We start from the raw sequence: 23,707 nt of genomic DNA on the forward strand, positions 1-23,707 counted from the left end.
AGGAACAACGCAATCTGCAACATTAACTGAATTAGATAATTTTAGCTCAGCTTATACCGTCTGTTATACGTTAAACGCGCATGCGTAAACGTATTATGCGCATGTGCACAGGCAAAGTCACAGCCGTAAAGGTCTTATGAGCACACGTAAACGCGACGTATGCGCAGAAAGTTTGTAGCTTTGAGGTCCGGATTATAGATCATTCCGGAGTATGGGTGTCTGAATTAATGACTTTTTGACTGTATTATGGCGTCCTGGGAATCGCAAAAAATTCTCAGTGGTAATAAGGTATTGCAACTGAAAAATATACTATACGTATGTATGCCTTATAGGCTTACCATCCTCGTGGTTAGAATTAGCGTTTGAATTATCCGAGATTTCATGTTGTTTTCTTTTTATATTTAACTTAAAATTATCATTAAAAGCATTAGCAAGGCTATCTAAGGGTTTTTTTAGCATACTGAGATATTTAAAAACACACTTACCCTTAAGGGGCTCCAGTACTTTCAATGTATCACAGTTTGCTTTTGCCGTAAGAGGTGTATGCTGGTCCATGTCCGATGCGACTCGTACAGCATCCAATTGTTGCTTGAGGAGACGAGTATTCTCAATCTTAGCTTCTAAGGGGATGATTTGAGTATGGAACGAGTTAAGAGAAGATTAAGAGACATATCCTAAAATAATATGTCCAATTGTATCAAAATATTAGCAGTTTACAGCTATAAGGTGAATTATTCAGTATAATGATTTTTTAATGTTGACACTGATGGCAAATTGCTGCTAGAAATTCTGTGGTTTAGAGATATATAATCGTCCAGAATATAATATTTCATCACAATTATTCTTTTTCAAAGTAAAAAAATAAAATTTACAATAAAGCTTAGAACTAACATGAAAACTAATAGATAGTTCTTGTAACTATGCAATACATCTGGATTTATATCATAAAAATATTTTTCAATAAATAATAGATCAATAAATAAGTATCTTAATATTTTATTCATACTTACAAGCCAGATGATGGGTAACAGGTATAAGAACACACCTCTATTTTCCATGCAATGCAGAAAAATACATAGTAGCTTCATCTGCCAAACGGTCTAGTACATTTATGCAGCATTGTTGTCTAACAAGACTCCAGGTAACTCGAGAATCATGGGAATATTCCAAGTAAACACCACTTTCCCATTGAAATTTTTAAATTTCAGTCACTTAAATCTAATATCCATACATAATTTACATAATCTTACCACATAAAAGATTAATCATTATTATAATTAAAAGATTTACTTCAAAAGATATTTTACAAATAGATATTTTAGATAGGAGAAAAACATATTTATTATATATGCCTTGTACAATGACTAGAACTTTAAGCACTTAAGTGTAACTAAGCAGATGGAACAAATAAATATAATACTGGTTTTTGAGTAAATGGAATCTAATTTCAAATTTTTAAACAAAGTAAGGGGGGTATCAAAGTATCAATATACGACAATTCCAATAATGAGTATAAGGATGGTACCTTACTCTAGATATAATATTACATGAATAATTAATTTTTATTAATCATGTATAAATATTCCTTTCTTTAGTTTTGTTAGTCAAAACATACTTTTATTTTTAATTATTAACTGTACAATGTTTGTCATTTCACAGCAAAATGCATTGTGAAGGAAATACATAAAGTCCATGCGGTGACCAGACAAAAGGACGAAAGTGCACACGACAAAAGCCCACAAAAATGACCCCACTGGGATAATTGCCCACGCGACTAATACCCACACCGATGAAAGCGCACATTGATGAAAGCCCACACAGATAAAAGCCCACATAGATAGAAGGGCACGCTGATAAAAGTCCACACTAACAAAAACCCACACCGATATATACGTCATGAATAGAGATAAAATAAAAAATAAATGAATAAGAAATAATTGAACAATAAATTTAAGTAGCGGAACACATTTCATTTTCGTCTCCGGCTGAATTAAATTCGTATATATATATATATAGTACAGAGAGTCAATCAAAATAATATAATTAAAAACATATACATGTATGTATCTTTGTTTTTATATTTACGCAAGAAATGGAAGTGCCTTTGTATAAGTGTGACAAAGGGAGGTGAAAGGGAATACTGGCCACACAGCTTATTTTAATTCTACAAAATTATAAGGAGTATAATATGTATGTAAATTTTCATCATATACAGAGAATAATTTATGAATAATTTAACACTACAGAAAATTTTGCATTATATGAATTTAATATGGAGAATTAAAGCCGAACTTTCATTTTAACGAAAAAAAATAAAAGTACAGTATTCTATTATGATTAAGCGCAAACACCGTTTTAATGGTGAATAAAAAGCATGGTTTCAAATAATCCAGTTAAATTTTGACAACTTGGATTTTACATAAATTAATTTCATTCCCACTTGAAATTTAATTTTTTTAATCATAATAATTACTCGTAAAATTTTTCAGGAAGTCATAGTTATTTTGGATTTCCTGAAAATGTGTGCTGGTTTTAAGTGGGCATTCGTCTTGTGGGCTTTTGTCATGTAGTTTTCTAACTGGCCGCTGGCTATTCAGGCAGGAAACCATTGCCTTCCTTTTCTTTTGCCCCCAGCTGTGTGAAAAAGCAGTTAAAGAGAGGAGAGCCTTGCTTAATTGCTTTATTCCCTATGGAACCTGGGGCGCCAAAGAAGGCCTCAGAAGGGAGGGTGTGGCAGGAGAACAATTAAAGAGGATTTTAAATGTTTTTTGTTAGTTACCTACTAGAAAATAACATTATCTGAAATTCCGCTTGTAACTGAAGTTAACCCCTTTCTTACATTTCTTTAGTATAGTTCTTGAATAACCTTTTGTCTAAGGATTTAGTTAGAATTTCAATTATTTTAAAAATTTCAATAATTGGAAAATGAAAGGAATTAAATATTTTTTAACCATTTTTAAAGGGATAATTCACTGTTTTTGCAGTAAAACTGCAGAGTGGAAAAATATGCTAGTTCCTGATTTGATAGTGTCTCTAACAACTTTTTGATGAACTAATTAAACATGCTTGTTATATCAAAGCCATTGTTTAAAAGTAAAACTACTGAACTATTTCTAAAAACATTAAATTATTACATATATTAAAATTTACGTACAAGTAATATTTTTCATTTTAACTTTCATATGGTTGAAAACGCAACCATGTGAAAGTTAAAATGAAAAATATGAAACCGTAATAAAAGTTAAACTATTCGAATAATTTTAATAACACAGGTTTCTGAACTTAGCAACAAGAGGATTTAAGAACCATGAGCCCAGCGTTGTAAGAAAAGTAATCTTGCACATTAAAAATAATTTTTATTTCAATAAAAATATTATATTACTCGATTAACTGTAAACGCTTAAAAAACAGTTCATTTCAATTTACCGTAATTATTTATATACAAAAACTTTGATTGAAGCAAATTTAAACAGCATTTAGAAACTGAAAATTCACTGGAACATTTCTTTTGTGGGTTTTATGCTGTTATTATGTGTTGAATATTATTTCGCCTAGATTAAGAAAAAGAAACTCATAACATGTAAAAATTTATTAGGTAGAAAAACTATCAAATTAAGGTCATTTTCTTCTCCTCGAAGTGCATTGATTTCCTTATACGAATTTCATATTCTGACAGCACAGAAATAGTGGCCACATATCTTGTAGGAGGTATTTCTTAAAAGCCTCATGTGTTGACGATCAAGTAGAAAAAAAATGTTTTGTTATGGAGTTACGTTTTGAATAACTTTTTTCTTCTATTGAATGAGTTCAAAGTTTCTAATATCTTGTTTTCTAGCATGAAATGTTTCACCAGTTTTTAAGGTTCTTTTCTAAGAATAATTCTAATTCATTAAGCAGAAGTTAGTAAGAACAAGTAAGGTGTACTTCAAATTTGATCTCTTAGGTTTATTAGGTCTGGCTACCAAATAACTGTTTTTGAATTCAACATCAAATTTTAAACATATATTTTTTTTTAAATTTGTGTCTTTTATTTTCAAAAAACATGCACGTAATCCGAAGTTTCTGTGACAAAAGTTAGTATAAGAAAAGTGGGACAAATTAAATTATCTGTATATTTAGTCACTATTAAAAACGAATTCTGGCTAGACTATGGGTCCTCAATCAGGAGGAATAGCCCTAAGGGGAATTTCAAAGTTTCAGAGAGTAATTTAGTCCACCTTTTCTTTACGTATTAAGTATTTAGATTTAGTTTATGAATACAAAAAAGAACATTTATTCAAATTTTGGTATTTACCAACATGTTTGATACTTGTTTAATTTACTTAAAAAATAATCCGTATTTAAACAAACACATATCTACTTTTCAAGTTTTGGGAAGGAGAGGTTGAATGATCATTTAGCAATGGTGGAAAGGGTATATGGGGAAAAAGCTGGTGAGAATCACTGGTCTAGACTGAGCCAACTTGATTTAAATTTAGAATTTTATACTCTATATAGAATTTTATACGAATCTTTAGTTCTTACTGTAGAGTCATTAGGTTTTATATATATATATATATAATGTTGTATGATCTTAAATCCATTTAGTGCGAATACAAGTTATTATTACTTGCGCAATTGCTGCAAAGTTAGTTAATAATAATTTATTTCCTAAACAGTATTGATTAATTGATTATATTATCTCCCGAGTTTAATTAAAGTAGAATTATTTTAAAAGTGTGAATCTATACTGTATATAGGTATACAAAGATACACATACATATACATGTATGTGTATCTTTGTTTTTATATTTACGCAAGAAATGGAAGTGCCTTTGTATCAGTGTGACAAAGGGAGGTGAAAGGGAATACTGGCCACACTGCTTATTTTAATTCTAAAAACTGGTAAGTTATAACTGGTAAGTTATAACTGGTAAGTTACTGGTTAATACTGGTAAGTTATATTTTGAAAGATGTTTTGAAGTAATTTGAAAGCAAAATGTTAATAATGTTTTAACGGGGACTGGAGTTAAATCATCACGAAGAATAAAATTTCAATTGTAAAAGGAAAATTAAAACATGTAATCATTGTCATTGATCGAAAATTAGTTGACTTTTCAAGGGAATCAAACCAACTCCCGTTCAATGAACAATAATTGATAAAAATACGTAAATACGAAAGTGTTTCGTCTGGTGTCCGCCGACAACATCGCGGAGAAAACAACGCAAGGCGAAAACGTCGTGCTACAAAACATCGTGGGAGAACACATCGCAAAGAGAAAACATCGCAGTTCTAAAACATCGTGGTGCAAAATATCGTCGTCGAAAATAAAGCGGTTCAAAAACTTCGCAATTTAAAAACATAGTCGTCGAAAATATCGTGATAAAAAATAAAGTATCTACAAATCATCGCATGACGATAACATCGCAGACATGCTTTTTTCAGACATGCTTTAATAACTGTAAATGGATATTCCCATAATGATTCGTGAGCGCAAGAGGGTAAGAAGGATAATTTTTACTTTCATATTTTTTATTAATACATTTTTGCTGAGAAAATAAAAAGGAAACTTAAGTATAGAAAATTAATGCAACTTATAGCACTTAATAGAATTTTAAATCGACATAGTTAACTAACAAAGACCATAATAAATTATTTTTAATAAAGATTTTACAGGTAATTTTTCATAAAAAGTATAATCTATTAAGTTGCATTTAATTTTCTATGCTTAAGTTTCCTTCTTATTTTTTCAGCAAAAATTTATTAGTTAATAAAAAAATGTGAAAGTAAAAATTATCCTTCCTTACATCACTTGCGCTCACAAATCATTATGGGAATATCCATTTACAGTTATTAAAGCCTGAAAAAAGCATGTCTGCGATGTTATCGTCATGCGATGATTAATAGATACTTTATTTCTTACCACGATATTTTCGACGGCGATATTTTTAAACTGCGAAGTTTTTGAACCGCTTTATTTTCGACGACGATGTTTTGTACCACGATGTTTTAGAACTGCGATGTTTTCGCCTTGCGTTGTTTTCTCCGCGATGTTTTCGTCCGCGATGTTTTCGGCTGTAACCGTTTCGTCTTTACTCGAGTTATAAGTTAAAGCCAAACCGGCAATTCTAGTCAGGCCAAATATTTCCGCGAATAGAAGGAATTATGAACCAATGCTGATATTCAAAAAACTTATTCTTATGAAGCATTTTAGTCAATTCAATTTGGAGTAAAAATCAATTACTGTAGAGAAATCCTATTTAACTCGAGTAATCGTCCCCGACACTTTGATGTTTATGCATTTGAGTACTATATTATTTGTAGAAATTAAACATTGGAAATTGTCATTATGAAATCGAATTCAAAGTAAAGTTGAAATAAACATAGAAGATTATAAAAAAAGATAAATAATGCAAAATTTGTAAAAACAAATCAAAGACAATATAAAAATAATATAAAAAATAATATAGAAAATAATATAAATAAGATCAGTGAATGTACATGAAGATATAAAGGCCAGAAAAGGTATTAAGTAACTGTCTATTAGCTCTTGGACAGTGAAAATGCTTTTTTCCTTTCTTAAATTCTTAATCATTGCGACACGACAATTAGCCAGAAATTAATTAATTTCCATTCACTAGTATTTTCAAAAAAATCTTAACAGATGGTGTCTCTCAGATAAGAACTCCACAAAATACATCCCTCAAGAATTCCAAGTCCCACCCACTACCATAAATTGCTTCAAGTTTTACCGACTGATATTATTCAAAGCCCCTACTGCCGTTAAGAATTTTCGGACACCCTACACTTCTGAGTCAGACACGAAGAGAACACTTTGCCAACTCCCCCACTAGAAAGAATGTAAGTTACTTAATACCTTTTCTGGCCTTTATATCTTCCTGTACATTCACTGTTCTTATTATATATTATTTTCTATATTATTTTTTATATTATTTTTATATTGTCTTTGATTTGTTTTTACAAATTTTGCATTATTTATCTTTTTTTATAATCTTCTATGTTTATTTCAACTTTACTTTGAATTCGATTTCATAATGACAATTTCCAATGTTTAATTTCTACAAATAATATGGTACTCAAATGCATAAACATGAAAGTGTCGGGGACGATTACTCGAGTTAAATAGGATTTCTCTACAGTAATTGATTTTTACTCCAAATTGAATTGACTAAAATGCTTCATAAGAATAAGCTCTTTGAATATCAGCATTGGTTCATAATTCCTTCTATTCGCGGAAATATTTGGCCTGACTAGAATTGCCGGTTTGCCTTTAACTTATAACTCGAGTAAAGACGAAACACTTTCGTATTTACGTATTTTTATCAATTATTGTTCATTGAACGGGAGTTGGTTTGTTCCCCTTGAAAAGTCAACTAATTTCCGATCAATGACAATGATTACATGTTTTAATTTTTCCTTTTACAATTGAAATTTTATTCTTCATGATGATTTAACTCCAGTCCCCGTTAAAACATTATTAACATTTTGCTTTCAAATTACTTCAAAACATCTTTCAAAATATAACTTACCAGTATGGATGCACGCTTTTAAAATAATTCTACTTTAATTAAACTTAGGAGATAATATAATCAATTAATCAATACTGTTTAGGAAATAAATTATTATATATATATATATATATATATATATGCGGGAGAAAGGAAAAATAAGCAATGCCCTCTTCGAGACTCGAGCCTGGATCTTTCGAATACGAGCCAATTGTACTAACCGTTACACCATGAAGGCATTCTAGAAGGAGGGAGAAAATACCTTATTTACTCCCCCTTTTAAAGGCCACTGGGTATTAGGGGACCCAGTCGTCAAATCTTGGTGGAGAAGAATCATCATCCACCACCTTTTTTTTAGTTCAGGCATCATGCAGGAGATATGAAAATTTAGCAATGTGCTTGCCTGGACTCTTAACTTGAACCTCTCGAATACGCGCCGAGTGTGCTAACCATTACACCGCGAAGGCATGCTGGAAGGAGGGAGAAAATACTATCCTGTTATGTATTATTTCAGCCTGTACTGTCAATTCTACTTTCCGCTTCCTCACCCGGATGTAAATAAGTTAGTAAGTAAACATGTTTAGAATGCAAATGAGTGAAGAGTATTTATGGCGAAGCTTTTGCGATTGAAAGGAATTGCGAGAATTGGCTATGTCAACTTTTGCTGTCAGGGTTTAGCCGTTGCATTAAGTGCACCAGTAAGTTAATTTTCTGAAAAGGCCTGTTAGGCTAATCTTGAAATCCTCTATTTATTACCTTGAAAATTTAGGTTTATTGGTTGTGCTGATGCTTTAGCAACTCAATATTTTGTCGATTGAGTTGTTAAAATATCAACACAACAATTTAAGTATTGTTGTATGGTTGTGCTGAAACTTTAGCAACTCATTCGTCAATACTGAGTAGCTAAAGTATCAGCACATCTGTACAACATTATTTAAATGTAAGCAGTAAGCATAAATATGCAGAATGAAGTAAGCTTTGTAAACAATTTTATAGCTAACTTAATTTTGATAGCAAACACTCATGTAAACAGATCATGTTTGCAAACACGCCCTAAAAGAACATCATCTACATCATGCCTTTATCTACTGCAATATGCAATGTCCTGAAAGATGATGCCTGTACCATTACAATAAATAATGCCATAAAACATATACATGTACAACTATGTATCGCTATATATATCATGTAATGTAATGCATTTTAATTTAACGCCCGACGGTGCAGAACTTGCGGTGTTGGCTGGAGTCACAATTTCATTGTGACTCGAAGACGCCGGAATGTTGTTGTTTTTCTAGTTTGTGTTTAGAGCTAATGTGTACTTACTTCAGGTAAATATTAGGTGGCTCCTTTACTTCTACGTAACATAACATCACAAGCAGTAGTCTATATGTTAAGCACAAGGTGTACTCTTGAATAAAAGGTTTCAACCTTTAACCTTATTCTATTGTTACTGAACATCAAGTTGATTAGTGAGTTTGGTTTGGTTTAGTGTATGTGAGCACAGCAAAGCCTCGAGAGCTATCTGCCTGAGTAGAGGGATGCCTTCGTGGAAGTCTTTCTAAGAGATACTGGCTCATGTACAAATTACACATGGGGAAAACTACGAAAAGGCCCATGCAGTCAGCCCGTCTGCGGGATTGGAAACTCTGACTGAACTTCCAGTGTTCCACGACTTTACCGCTTGGCTTGACTAGTGAGAAGTCACCAGCAATCTTACAGAAGGTCATTGACAGTTTGCATGCTCCTGTGAAGGATTATAACTTGTTTGTTAGCTCCATTCTTGAAGCTAACATTCAAACATAAAATTCTATGTTTTACTGGGGTTAGTTTCATAAAAAAAATTTCTATTGATTTCAAAAGAGAAAAAAAAATTGAGCATTTTTTGAGATAAGAATAGTTGAGATAAGCAGTATGCATAACAACTTACATATGTTACATTCTAAACGTGAAAAAAAATTTTTTGATTGGTAGAACGTATCTCATCTAAGACTTAATCATTTATTTTGGATTCGCAAAACTTTCTAGACATTGTTCCTTTGAAAAAGTTCAAATATCAGAAAAAATAAATAATTAGTTAGACAAATAAAAATTAATAAATAATGGAGTAAAAGCTGTACATTAAGCAAGCGTCAGTCATCCAATTCTCAAGCTTTTCATGTAGGCACAAGGCTCAACAGCGGCTAAGCGGTAAAAAACATGGAGGTAGGAAGTAAGATGGAGTCACCCTAAACAAGTTTCTCCGTACCCTGCTCTGAAGCACCGGCGATCCCTACGTGGTGACCAAAAAATTGGGTCATTTACCATTGAGTTCTATGGGATTTGACGCGTTCTGGTGTAAATATTTTGTAATTACGTCGCAAATATACATATAAATGTATATATTTTCTTTTTCTACAACACTTCAGAGTCCTAAGTATGTGAAAACAACATATTTTTAAACAGCATTTCATTCTGAACTGAATTAAATGCTATACTTTTCACAGGACGGTTTAATTTGAATGAAATATTTTCACAAGTTTTCGTTAATTACATTAGGAAAAAAAATTAAGGTAATTCGATTTTATTCGGTTAAGGTACAAAAATTAAGATCAAAGTTTATTGTATTATTAATATTAAAATTATGCATTATTTCTTTTCTATTTATAGAGCTTCTTCCTAAAATTCTTTCTTAAATATGACATGGTTTTTTGGCTTCTTTTAAATCGAAAAATGTAAGTCAATTTATAATTAATGCTCTATTCGGTTCATTTTAAATTAGAGAATTATTAGGAATTAGCGAAAAGGGAATAATTCTTTTAATTATACTTATCAGATTTTTTTTTTTTTTTTTTTTTTTTTTTACCCTTCATTTCAACAATACATATTCCAAAACTCTTTATTACGTTCTTAAGTGCACATCTCATAGCATTTGCTTTACAATACCTTTTAGCAGATTGCTTTCCAATACGAACAATTCTTGCTTAAATAATTTTATAACGTATTTGTCAACAGGATTTCAATTTATGTTTACAATTCAATATTAAAGTTATTATATATTTAGATAACATTTATAATCATTATAAATTAGATACATTTAATCATTAGATTTCTTCACAGTACTTTCACAGTTGTTTATAAGTGAATAAATTCTTCATTTCAAATACATTTATAAATAATTTAATGAATATTTAAGTATTTTGTCAAAGGCAGATATATGCTTTTTGCAAGCACGTGCATAAATACCCATACATATTTCCTATTTATCATTTCCGGCATGTGCAAATCTTTAATTTCTGTGCATTCACTATATTTTTCGTGTAAAGTAATTTACACTAATTTAGCATACACCCGAAAGTTTTACATAAAAAATATATATGAATATAATTTGAATGAAAATTATAAGTATTATTTTTAATACCCACTCAAAGGTCAGTTTTTCTTCAAAATTCCTCCACGATGGCATCTATCTCTTTAGGCAGATAGCCCTTGCATGCGTTACTCTATTTAATAAAAACTTAATCTGACCTATGTGCCTAATTACAAATATTTTAACATACATAATTTTATATTTACATTTAGCCATCAAGTTTCAAACTTTTCAAATCTTCTAGAAAATAAATTTTGGCAGAACTCTTTTAGCAATTTTCTTAAAATCTATATTTTTGTAGTGCAACAGCTTAGAATTTTATAAAACAAATTCATGATCAAAATCGCTGTTGTTAGTTATCGAAAAATAACCAAGATGCGATTTTTGCGTAAATGTCAGTAAACTATACAAATTGCTATTATCCATCACACTATGAATGTTTCTTTCATGCGAAAGTGTCCCTTTTTCGATTTCTATGGAACTGTCGTGTGTCGAAATACTATCAGAATCTTGTCAAGCGAGCTTCTGAATGTAAACAAAGAACACCCCGTCTGGTGACCCAAGCTTCAAAGCAGTGCTTCACTTCTACCGCGGAATGGCCCCTCCTCCCTTTCCTACCTCCATGCTCGGTCCGGGGTTTAAATTCCGATGGAAAGGCTGACAGCATGGGCACTTTCGTGGTTTTCCCCTTGCGTAACATGTGTACGAGCGAGTTTCCTTTAAAATGTCCTCCACGAAGGCATGCCTTCCCTTGGCTTAGTGTCATTTCGTCCGTTCTCTTTTCATGCCGAGTTTGAAATAGTGTCGTTCGTCTGCTGCCATTCGCACTTATTCTGTCTTTCCCATTTCATTCGATGTTCGAAAAGTCACATTATGATTAAGAAAAGATATTATTCAAACGAACTGACCCTTACTACTTTGACCTAAGTTAGCCTTTGTGTTCTAATATTTATTAAACATTTTCTTTAGATAAATTTATTCTGAGCAGAATAATGAATTTCAGACATGTTCAAGAGGTGTGTGTTTGAATGTAATTCCATTTTTGTCATATAGTGTCTTTTTTTTCAATTTCACATACTTCTAAATAAAAATAGAACGCCTGTTCCTGTGCTTTGACAGAAAATCAAAATGTAGCAAGTGTATAACGAAGATGTACATGTTTTATTAAAAATATAGCGAGCCCTCTATAACGCAACCGTTCATGGTTTTAAAGGATTTTGGTTGTAGATATGGTGATCTTAGAAATGTGATATTCACTGGCAATGTTTGTTTATGTTCACAAAAAATACAGGTTTCTTTCAAAAGGTGACCTCTTAGAAATGTCTTCAATAGATATAATTCACTGTAATTATTTTCTAATGGATAATGGAATTAATTTAATCTAATGTCTAGAAAACAGCTATTTACCGTAGGGAGATTTAAAAGCACTATAACTGTAATTAAGAGCACTGTAATTGTTCCTTCACAATCAGCTGTAATATAAGATTAGCTGGTTTCTGTGTATTTTTCATGTTATGTAACTGATATCCATAAATCTTGAACAAATATACAGCAAATGCAAGAGAAATTATTAAAAAATTACAATTTGAAACATTAATACTATTTTTCTATTACTATATATAATACTATTAATGAATGATGAATTTATATAATATGTATACTTAGAATCTAAAAGCGATGAACTTTGATGACTCTATAAATATATATTTATGTAGTTACAAAATTTTATTAGATGTTATTATATGCATAGTTCTTTATAATCTTCCCAATCTCTAATGAAATGTTACATATTTATTACTACAGTTTGAGATGATTTTACTTAAATTTGTAGATATGCTGACTTCTGAGAGTTGTTCCATCCCCACCCAAAATAAATAAATAAATAAAATAAAAATTAAAAACACTATTCCGAATTGCTGTAGTTTAAAGATTAAGAGGTTACATTTGGAATTCATTTTTTTGACAGGGTGTCAGCTGACAATTTTAATTTATTCTGAAGTCGAAAAGAAACTATTTCTAGAAAATCACCAAATTATAATTGTTACATTCAAAAAAGCTTTCAGTGAGAAATATGTTTAAACTTTGATAATAAGCTCAGTCTAAAGTAAAGAATAAAGTATCTCTTAGCCAAGTTTTTTTAACATTTTGTGTGTTACCTTTCTTTATCAAATATCATGTTCCTCGCACTTAAACCATAAGATCCAGTGCAACAGCAATATCGCAAAATACTCGTAGTTTTAAAACGAGCATATCTTTAGAATTTCCGATACAGAGACTCACGCGCTGGAGATAAAAATGTTTTTTCTGCACAACGTTGCCATTGCTCGCTTTGAAATCCTTGAGTTTGTTAATCAAAAATTCGTCAAAGTTTTAAAAAATAGGAAATCGATCATAAAACAAATTTCAAATTTCAAATTTGGTCTTCCACATGCTCATATTCGTTGGAGGATTACGTTATTCAAAATTCGATGACTCTATGTACCATTGTTTTATCACAATACGAGAAATATACATACATTTATGCAGATTTTTCATTATTTAATTTCTTCAAATATAATGCAGGACTCTAACATTTTGTGGCAACAGTTTGAAAAGTGAACCGACGTTTATGAGTCCGACGCAAAATGCCAAAACGAAACTAATAGTCCTTCGGGATTCAGATCCCTTTGGACTAAAAATAAAATTCAAGTGTTTTTAATTAAAAAGTTAATGGTTTTAATAATGAAACATAATTATATTTAATCTCAGTCATATTACCTTAAAAATGGCATGTGAGAAACTCCGCAATGATATTTTTCATTTTCATATACTCATACCAAAGTTAAATAAGTAAATAAATAATAAAATGCAATTTCAGATTTATCATCCAAACGTTATAGCTAATCACTTAATCAGAGAGTATAAAGTTTGCTTTCAATGTAATAAATTAAACAAATAAAGAAATGATAAAATACAAACTAGACATATATTTGAAACATTGAAATTCAGATTTGAGTACTCCATTTATTATAATTAAAATTATAAATACACGATTTAGTAATAAAAAAATAAGCCCCTTTTATCGGCGTGTGCTTATATCTGTGTGGACTTTTATCAATGTGCGCTTTCATCGCTGTGGGTATTTGTCGCATGGTCAATTATCATAGTGGGCCTTTTTTTTGTGGGCTTTTGTCTGTTAACCAGTCCATGCATATCATTAAAGCTTCTTTTGATAAACATTAAACATAACAGTAAATGGCAAAAAATAAAAATTATCTAATATAAAGTATAACTGTGTGTGTCAGTAAGATAGAATAAGAAACAGACTGTTGTTTAATGCAATGAATAAGTAAGAATAACAAATAGTTTATAAAATACACACCATAATACGTGTACATCCAATGCACATTAACTTTTTGGAAAATTTTGGAATGTGTATATTGAAATCACTTGTGAAATGTAGAGTTGCCAACTCTCCCGATTTAGGCGGGAGACTCCCGATTTTCGACCGCTCTCCCGCCAATCCGATTTACAATATATTTCTCCCGACTTTTTCTCACGAATCTTTTAATTTTTCTGGGGGCTTCATAGTTCGTGCTGGTCTTTTCTGTACAGAATTTCCATGACTATCATTTCCAGGTTCTTCATTTATTTGTGGATACTCGGTTGGCTTTTCCAATGAATTGTTATCATCGTGTTCATCATCACTGTTAGATGGCAAAATTTTCTCAGCTTCTTCATCTGTTGTATTATCTTCTCTATAGTATCTGTCAGTTATTTCTGAATTATTTACATTTCCATTAGTTTGTTCCTTATAAAAAATAATAAGTTCTTCTAATATTTTATTTTTATCGAATTTTAAATAATTTTCTTTTAGTAAAGGTGATCTATGTTTCTGTTCATCAAATTTTACATCCCTCACTTCTTGAATTTTATTTAGTTCAGGGCTATAAATTTTGTATGCTTTTCTCTTCATGCTATAGCCTATCATAATTCCTTTTTTAGCTTTTAGATCCATCTTTCTATGTTTCTCTCGTCTTATATGAACATATGCTTCACATCCAAATCTTGTAAGATAAGTAATGTTAGGCTTGCGTTCTTTATATAGTTCATGTGGTGTAAACCTTTTATCATTTTTGTGACTCCTGTTATTCACATGTACAGCTACCTTAACGCTTTCAGACCAAAATTTTATCGGTAATTCTGCATCAATTAACATAGTTCTAGCAGATTCAATTATAGTACGATTAAAACCTTCAGCTTTTTCGTTACTTTCCAGAGTATAAGGCGTTGTAAGTTCATGTTTAATTCCCATTTTTTCAAAAAAAAAAAAAAAACTTATATTTTTAGCTAAAAACTCACTACCATTATCACTACGAATTCTTTTTAGTTTGTTTCCTGTATGTCTTTCTACTTGAATGATAAGTTTGATTAGAGCTTCTCAAGTTTCACTCTTCTTCTCAATTGTTATCACAAATATGAAATTACTGTAATCATCTACCACTGTTAAAAAATAACAGCTTCCATCTATTGATTTCTTAATTGGTCCAACTAAATCTATGTGCCATAATTCTAAAATATCTTCAGATTGCTTAAATTTCACACTTTTATAAGATGTTTGTGTTATTTTACCTAATGTATAAGGTTGACAATTGTTTTCAGAAATTTTTACATTTTCTAACCCAATGACCGATGAGTGTTTTTTCATTTCTATCAGCCTTTGATAATTTATATGACCTAGTCTCTGATGCCATAGTACATCATTAACATAACTAATTTTAGCTTCTTCAACAATATTTCCTTCAACTTCAAATTTATTTCCATTTCTGTTAGCTATATATAGAATGTTTCCCTGTTTATGATCACTTCTGCTTTATTCTTGATAAAAATTACTTTTAAATCATGATCTACAATTTTTGATACTGACAGCAGATTTTCCCTTAAATTCGGTACTTGCAGAACATTTTCTATCAGTTCTTATTTCTATCAGTTTGCATTTTAATGTTACCAATACAACTCTATTTGATCATGGCCCCTTTTTCAGCCGTCATTATTTGTCGTTCTTCATCTTTAAAATGAGTAAATATTTCTTTATTAGTTGCCATGTGAGATGTGGCTCCTGAATCAATAATCCATTTAATTTTTCTATTCTGTTGTTCATTTATTTTATTCTTTCCATCATTTCTATCTTGATTAAGATATGTGCTTTCTATTTTCTTAGGTACTTCAAATAAGCATGTAGCTGATTCATATTCTCTTTCCTTGACATTCTATAAGTTTTATTTGTTACATTTCTCTGCTGTCGGTGTTTTTGTTTAGTTTTCATTTTACATTCAGTTGATTTGTGGCCGAATTTTCCACAGCAAAAGCATTTTATAATATTATTATTATTTCGACATTCTTTTATTAATTGTCCTAATTTTCCACAATTAAAGCATCTTCTTTCATATTTCGATTTTATCCAGTTTTCTTTTGCCTTAGAACTTACTTCTATTTCTTTTCCTCTTTGTTTATTTTTTCCTTCTGTTTCTTTTAAAGCTTGTCTAATTGAAGCTAGATCTTTCTCTTTATTGCTTTTAATAATTTTAACATCAAATTCCTTTCTAAGTCCTTCTAGTATGAAGTAAATTAATTCTTTATCTCTTATTTCATCTCCAACTTGAATACTTTTACTTTAGAATTACAGCTCTATTCATATAATCATCTACTGATTCATTTTGAGTCATTTTCAGTTGAACTAATTCTATTCTACATTTGATTTGAATATCTTCTGTTCTTGCTGTGGGCCCACCAGCAGCCGAGCAGTAAAGTCGCTGAACACTGGTAGTTCGGTCCGAGGTTCGAATCCCGCGAACGGGCTGGCTGCATGGGCGTTTTCGTGGTTTTCCCCATGTGTAACATGTATACGAGCCAGTTTCCCTTAGAAAGTTCTCCACGAAGGCATCCCTCCTCTTAGGCAGATAGCCCTAGTGTGCTTTGCCATAATTAAATACACCAAATGAATGAAATGTCTGTTCTTGCCGCCATTTCATTTTTGATTTTTTCCCATAACTTCTTTGCGTTCTTTTCATTCGCATGTTTTAACGCTTGTGGAGCTGTCATAGTTTGATTCATTATATTTCTTGCTATCGCGTTATTATCATCCCATATTTCCCAAGTTTTTATTTCATTTTCGAAATTAACATCATCCTTTTTATATGGTTTTGGTGGTTCATCAGCTTCTATCATACTTCTCCATATTTTTAAACTTTTTAATTCACTTTCAATTCTGTTGGCCCAAATAAAATAATTATCATCACTTAATTTTTCTGTATGACTCAAATTTATCATATTATATGCCGTATTTTCTGATTTATATTCACTAATTATAATACAAGTCTAATTTTTCTCTTAGAGAAATTGGCGATTTTGTTAAGCCTAAACAACATTAATGTTCTGAAAGTTATAATGAAACTCTCCGTCTTCCAGATACATTTTTAACTTATTCATTTTACAATTTACTATCAATGTTGCCAAAATATTAAAACTTAAAATTATGCTTTATAAACAAATACTATCATTTTTTCCCCTAAATCTTTGTAAACATCCTCATATTGATTTAAACTCTTACTAAGCTGCTATTGGAATCGAAGAGCTCGTTCAACATTTGCGTCATATTGCAAAAAATGATACCTAATTTTCTTCCCAATTCAAGTCCTACGCTGATGACTCTAGCTGTGAATGCAGCTGGTACGAATTGGTCTTCGTCATGTTTATTTGTTTCGGGAATCATGTTAACTCATCCTCATTTAGTTCTTCGTCAACCATTTTTTCTTCAATATGTGCTTGAGCTAAATCCTCAAAAACCTTCTCCTCCTATAGTTTGGGCCAATTTAGTGATCTGAGAATATTCATACTCTAATGGAAATCTATCATTCTCATCTTTAGCAGCATCCAGCCATATTGCTTTCTAGCATGTGTTGAGCATTGATTGTTTAATCTGAGTATATGACAGTCCAACACAATCTAAGATTGTAAATTTCTTCCAAGCCATCCATAAGTGTAAGAGATTCATCATTCTCCATTTTTTCTCAAATATACCCAAAGGTTTGTTTGATATACAATGTCATAAAAGTCGGAATTATTACTTGATTCAATGGCTGTAATAAGGAAGTTGTATTTTTTGGGTAAAAAGACAATTTCTATTTTTTGTGTTGTAAATCTTGAAGATGAATAGTCGCATTTTCAATTAAAAGAAGAGTCTTAAAAGGCAATCCCTTTTTACTTAAATAATTTTTGACATCTGGGACAAATATGTTTAGAAACCATTCATTGAACGTTATGGAAGTGACCTATGCTTCGAGATTGTAACACGAATCTTTGGCATTCGGTAGCATTACTAGATGAAGAGTCTGTGCTAGCAGCTAGATGAATATGCGTTTAGACTAACATGGGAACAATGGTTATACCTAAAAAGGGAGAAAATATATATTATAAATAATTCTGCATGAATTAAATGTTTTAAATTAGCTATATTGTGAATTTTTATTTAACTGAATTATATTCAAAAGTTAAAAAAATTAATCTATTGCTTTGTTATTAATATTATTAATCTGTTTCTTAATGTCTTAGTTTATTCATCAGTAGGAGACCAAATAACTTTAAAACATAATTATCTTGTATTTTTTCGAATGGCCATAGGCTAGTAAATGTGTTAAAGTAAAATAACATAAAAATTGCATTTCAAGACTATTGGCCCATTTGGGCTAATAAATTCATCTCTAATTTCTATGATGCTAACTATTTTCTTGATCCATTGAGTATTTCTGTAAGAAAAGCGTATGTATTAATGTTATTATAATTCATATTGTAGTTTTTACAATTGCTGAACAGTATTCTTTACAAATTCTTCTGTTTAAACGAATTATAATATAATACTGTGTAATTTAGGCCAGGCAGGATGTTAGACTCCCTGTCGTTTCAAAACCTGGTGGCGTAGGAGGTGATGTGAGGATCCAGAGGAGACACCACCGATGTCCCCTCGAGTTGGGACTGAGACACAAAATGTGCCTCCAAGGAGCGACCTGGGTAAAATTAATACTTTATTTTAACTTTTTCTTTTTGTACTTTTCATGAACAGCTTTCTTTTATAAGCTAAACGTTTGGAATAGTAATTTTTCCATCTTTTCTCAATAACAAACTCTTTTTAGAAAAGGCCTGGTTAATTTCAAATTGCGTTAATAGGGAATCTTTCATAAACTAGCAACAAGCATTCCAGAATTCCTTTGTTATTAAATTAATTTTGTCCCTTGTGCTGAGAAAGGACTATGATTTGACACAAGATGCTTCCTAACTGCATAAATAAGACATTTTTCTTAAATCCTTTATGAAAGTCTTTTTCTATTGAGTTGAATTGAATTTATGAATTTTTGTGGAATTTTTGCATGCTAAAAACAGACTTTTTTGTTTTACATGATGCTAAATTTGACTTTTGAGTGCCATTTTTTTTTAATACAGTTGCAAAATGTATTGCAACTGTATTCAGGGACTACTGTAGTTCTCTAGGAAAAACGATTTGACGATTTAAATGAGCATCTGAGATGCTGCAATTTCTTCTTGGTCTATGATATCTAAAATAAATAAAATAACAGCATTGGAAATTTTTGCAGATTTTATGTCCTTCTAGGAAAGTGAATTTTTATATTATACTGATATATGACATGCTTTTATAAGATGTTAATGTTCTTTTCCATGTAAAGTCATTAAAAATGGGAATCTAAAATATTTTTTGTTTTATGGAAGAATTACTTTTTCCAATATCTACAATTAAAATAATTTTGCAGATTATTTTTCTTTGACTGAAACATGTTTACTACGGGTTGAGAAGTGAATAGAGTGTTTATATCAAACATTTAACTTTATAGAAGTTTGAAAGTGATTTCAAATATCAATACTGCTTATATTTCCTTTCAAAGAAAAACCTTTAGCTGTCCCCATTAAATTTTAAAATATTTGCCAGAAACAAGAATACTGCTTGCACTGATTAAGAAAAAGCAGAGCTTTTTGCCAACTCTCTCAAAAATCAGTTCAAGCCAAACGTTTTTCCAGCTAACAACCCTCTGGATCAAGAAATTACGAACTTCATGACTGATGGGATTTCCTCCCCAAAGAATATCACACTTTACCTCTCCACCTGAAGACCTCATGCAGCTCATTAAGCTAGATAAATTAATTACTAATATATTTCCACATATTTGCTTTAATTCCCACATCTAATGATGAACTTGCAAATCAGTCATTTGCCTGATCCATATGGCAAGCCGCCACTGCCTGTCACTTACGATATCTGATAAGAAAAATCAAACATTTATTTAAGAAATTAAAATTTTGTATTATTTCATGTTTCCATTAAAGTAGGGGTTTTCAACGTTTCACGCCTGAGAGCCACATGGATAAATTCATAAAGATCCGCGGGCCACGTGTCTGACAAAAAAATAGTGTAGTCTGAAAATTTATAAAAAAGGGAGCTTTGTTTTGTAAGACTATAACTCATTCTAGCCAAAGATATAGTGTTACAGATTTGCATATATATATATATATATATATATATGACTTTTTGGAACCAAAACATCAAATGGAAATTGAATTAAAACGTTTTGGAACTTTTTTTTAACTATGAAAAGAAAGCGTAAAGATGATTGTACGGAACGATGTTACAAAATGCATTTACAATAAAAAAAGAAAACAAATTACATTACTGGTGGGATATGGTAGATACTTTAGTTTTAAAGTAAAATTTGACGTTGTTTTTGCTTGATTAGAGCTTCAATATCCGGTTTAATCTGTCTTGCTGAGTTTCCTCCAAATGTCTGTTTGTCAGCCGTGTTCTTGTTTTCGATTTTAGGATTTTAATTTTACTACAGAGCTGTTCACATATGTAGGTACTGCCAAAGAAAGAAGACAAGAAGTGTGTATGTTTACGAATTCCCTGGATACTTGTCTTCGGTCACGTACTTCGAATAAAAATTAATTAGTGTAGGATTTTCAAGAAACTTGTGTTTTACTGCAGTCACACTCTAAATCTATAAATTCTAATTGAAGTTCAGGTGAAACACTTGCAACGTCTACTGAAAATGGTAAGGAGAACAATCTAATTTCATTTTTACGAAAATCACAAAATCTGCTTTTGAATTGAAATTTGAAATGCATTGTACATAATTATTTGTATTCCACGCTGTAGAGTTCTTTGCACACTCCACCAATTTTAGAAAAGTGAGTGGGATTCTTATTTAACTATTGACTTTCCCAGAGGATTAATTTTGTATTAAAAGCTTTTTACAATATAACAAAGATTATGAACAAGTAGATCTTTTAATTAAGACGCAATAAGACGTCGAACAAATATAGTAGACGATACTTTTACCCTGTTTGAAGGTAATAAAGATGATTTAAATAAAGTTCTTTCAACAATGAATTCCATTGATCCTGCTATTCAATTCACTTTTGAACTTGAGACTTGAAAATCTCTTCCGTTTCTCGACACTCTAGTCACGCAAAACACATCCATCTTCAGTACTACGGTTTACTGAAGCCTTCCACCTCACTTCAAATCATGTCATCCGACTAAACAAAAGTTAGCTTCATTTTATTCCTATGTTTTCCGGGCTCTTCAAGTTTGCTCCTCCAAACTATCCTTTGATGAAGAACTAAATTATTTAAAAGCGATAGCTATTGACAGGGGCTTTTCACCTAACATTATTAATGAAGCAGTTAAAAACTTCTCATCTCAACACACAAAAAAGCCCATTCTTGTTTTAGGAGATTATAAAAATTCCGTTGCCATTCCCTTCTTTCCATCAATTGGCTATAAGGTTGCACGTATTTTGCAGAAAATTGACTTTCGGGTCATTTATTCTCCGATCAATAAAATTCCGAGTTCTTTACTCAAGGATCCCATTCCGGATATGAATTCCTGGGGTATTTATAGGATTCCTTGCCAGTTTGGTTTAAATTACATCGCCCAAACTAAGAGAGCCTTAAAATTTCGCGTTAAAGAACATGAGGCATATGTTAGGAAGAAGGAAACACAGAAGTCTTCTGTTGCCCAACATTGTTGGTATGAAAATCACAATTTAAATGTTTCTGCTGCCAAAATTATTCAAAAAGCATCTTCCATTGGTGAACTGGATTTTCTAGAGGCATTTCACATTAAAAAAATCTTTCTGTTCTAGTTAATGACCCTGATTCCAATCCACATGCCTTCAGCCTTTAAAGAAATTATGTTTTAGTTCTGGTTTCTTCAACAGATGGCGCCAGTAGCTTGTTTCTTGTCCTGGCTTTTCTTGTCTTATGTTTTCATTATATCTTATCTCGTTCATTTGCTCTTTTGCAGCTGAATATGATGGTTCGGTAAAACCATCGAAACTAGTCCTGCGATATTTGAAAATATAACGCTGATTTTCGTTGTTTGACTTCTAAATTAATATAGGTAGATCTTTTCCCTGTAAGCGGTAGTTCATATCATTGAGATGACCTGCAATGTCTGCAAGAAATGCAAAGTCTCTCAACCATATCTCATCACTGAACTCGTGAATAGAGTTTCCTTTAGATTCCATGAATTGTTGAATTTCGCTCTTCAAACAAAACAGACGCTGAAGCATCTTTCTTCAAGAGTGGACAAGATCAAACAAGAGTGGCCTCAACCAAGGTACTTCCACATAATACACAACATCACCATATTCAGCTTCCAAATCAATCAAGAACTGTTCAAATTACCTGTGATTAAGTCCTCTAGACCGAATGAAATTAACCACTTTTACAACAACACTCATCACATTGTTCAAAGTTTGAGAATAACTTCTTGCACAAATTTTCTTGAAGAATGATGCAGTGGAAAATCATCATAGTATTATTTCCACTAGCCTTCATATGAGATATGAGTAATGTTCTTAATTTCATTTTGTCTCCAGTCATAGATGTAGCACCATCCGTGGTTATAGCAGATATATTACCGAAGTCAACATTACATTTATCCAAAGTTTGTGTCAGACTGTAATATAAATCCATTCCTCGTATTGTACTTTTAAGTGCAACAACTCTGGCTTATTCCTCTACTATTGTGAAGTCTCTATCAACGCAACGAATAAAAATGGTTACTTGTGCAATATCTAAATTGTTGCATCTGTCGATTCATCTATCGCTACAGAATAAGACTCAAATTTTTTGCATTTACATTTTAATTTTCTGAATATATCTCTTGCGAGATCCTATATGCGCTTGGCTACTGTCACACCAGACAAGCTAATATTCGATATGACTCGAAAGCCAAAGTACATCAACTGCACTCTGAAGACATTCTTTTGAAATTCTCCATAAGAAAATGGTTTTCCACCCTTAGCAATTTTTCTGCTATTACGTAACTAACACGAACACTATTTTCATATTCTTTATTCGCTGTGGTGAAGAAAGACTGCTGAAAATTTAGTTTTGATTTTAATTCACTCACCTTATCACTTCGAAAATGACCTTCCAGTGCAGAATGTGTCTCACTGTGCTTAGTATCATATCTCTTAATGTTGTATTCCTTCATCACAGATACACTGCCGTTGCAAATAAGGCAAACTGCCTAAAATTCGTCATTTTCAGAAAATTTTACCTCAAATAATATGAGGCATGTCAATAAAATGTTTTAAATATCAAGAATAGGAGGGATTTTTTTTTACGAGAAAAAGCTGACAAGGCAAGTTTTCTTGAAATCAAAAATTCTTCAATGTTTCTTCAAATTCAAATGTGGGGCCACTAAAACACCTTCAGCGGGCTACGGGTTGAAGAACCCTACATTAAAGTAATGGCAACAACATCGAGTTAATTTGCTGACTTGTTTGACATTTT

At 31.3% G+C, this 23,707-nt stretch overlaps 1 protein-coding gene and 1 pseudogene across 4 annotated transcripts in view; one reads left to right on the forward strand and one right to left on the reverse strand.

The window, feature by feature from the left end:
• Positions 1-13,182, reverse strand: part of LOC146997274 (uncharacterized) — a 114,379-nt gene extending 101,197 nt beyond the window's left edge. Inside the window, exons 1-2 of one of the 3 annotated variants that reach the window (XR_015040957.1) lie at positions 13,015-13,172; positions 486-674 (exon numbers count right to left, since the gene is read on the reverse strand). The gene's annotated coding sequence lies outside the window, so the exon portion shown is untranslated. Of the gene's footprint in view, positions 1-485; positions 675-13,014 lie in introns of all 3 variants that reach the window. The other 2 variants (XM_085816305.1, XM_085816304.1) reach the window with 2 other exon arrangements.
• Positions 1-23,707, forward strand: part of LOC146997269 (cullin-5-like) — a 572,661-nt pseudogene that overhangs the window by 482,204 nt on the left and 66,750 nt on the right. The window contains exon 19 of the transcript XR_015040943.1: positions 18,767-18,904. The product of XR_015040943.1 is annotated as a cullin-5-like (transcript). The remainder of the gene's footprint in view (positions 1-18,766; positions 18,905-23,707) is intronic.

Source organism: Stegodyphus dumicola, chromosome 5 (assembly GCF_044657685.1).
Source record: "Stegodyphus dumicola isolate Sdum_Otavi_A_Nest chromosome 5, ASM4465768v1".
Lineage (NCBI taxonomy): Eukaryota > Metazoa > Arthropoda > Arachnida > Araneae > Eresidae > Stegodyphus > Stegodyphus dumicola.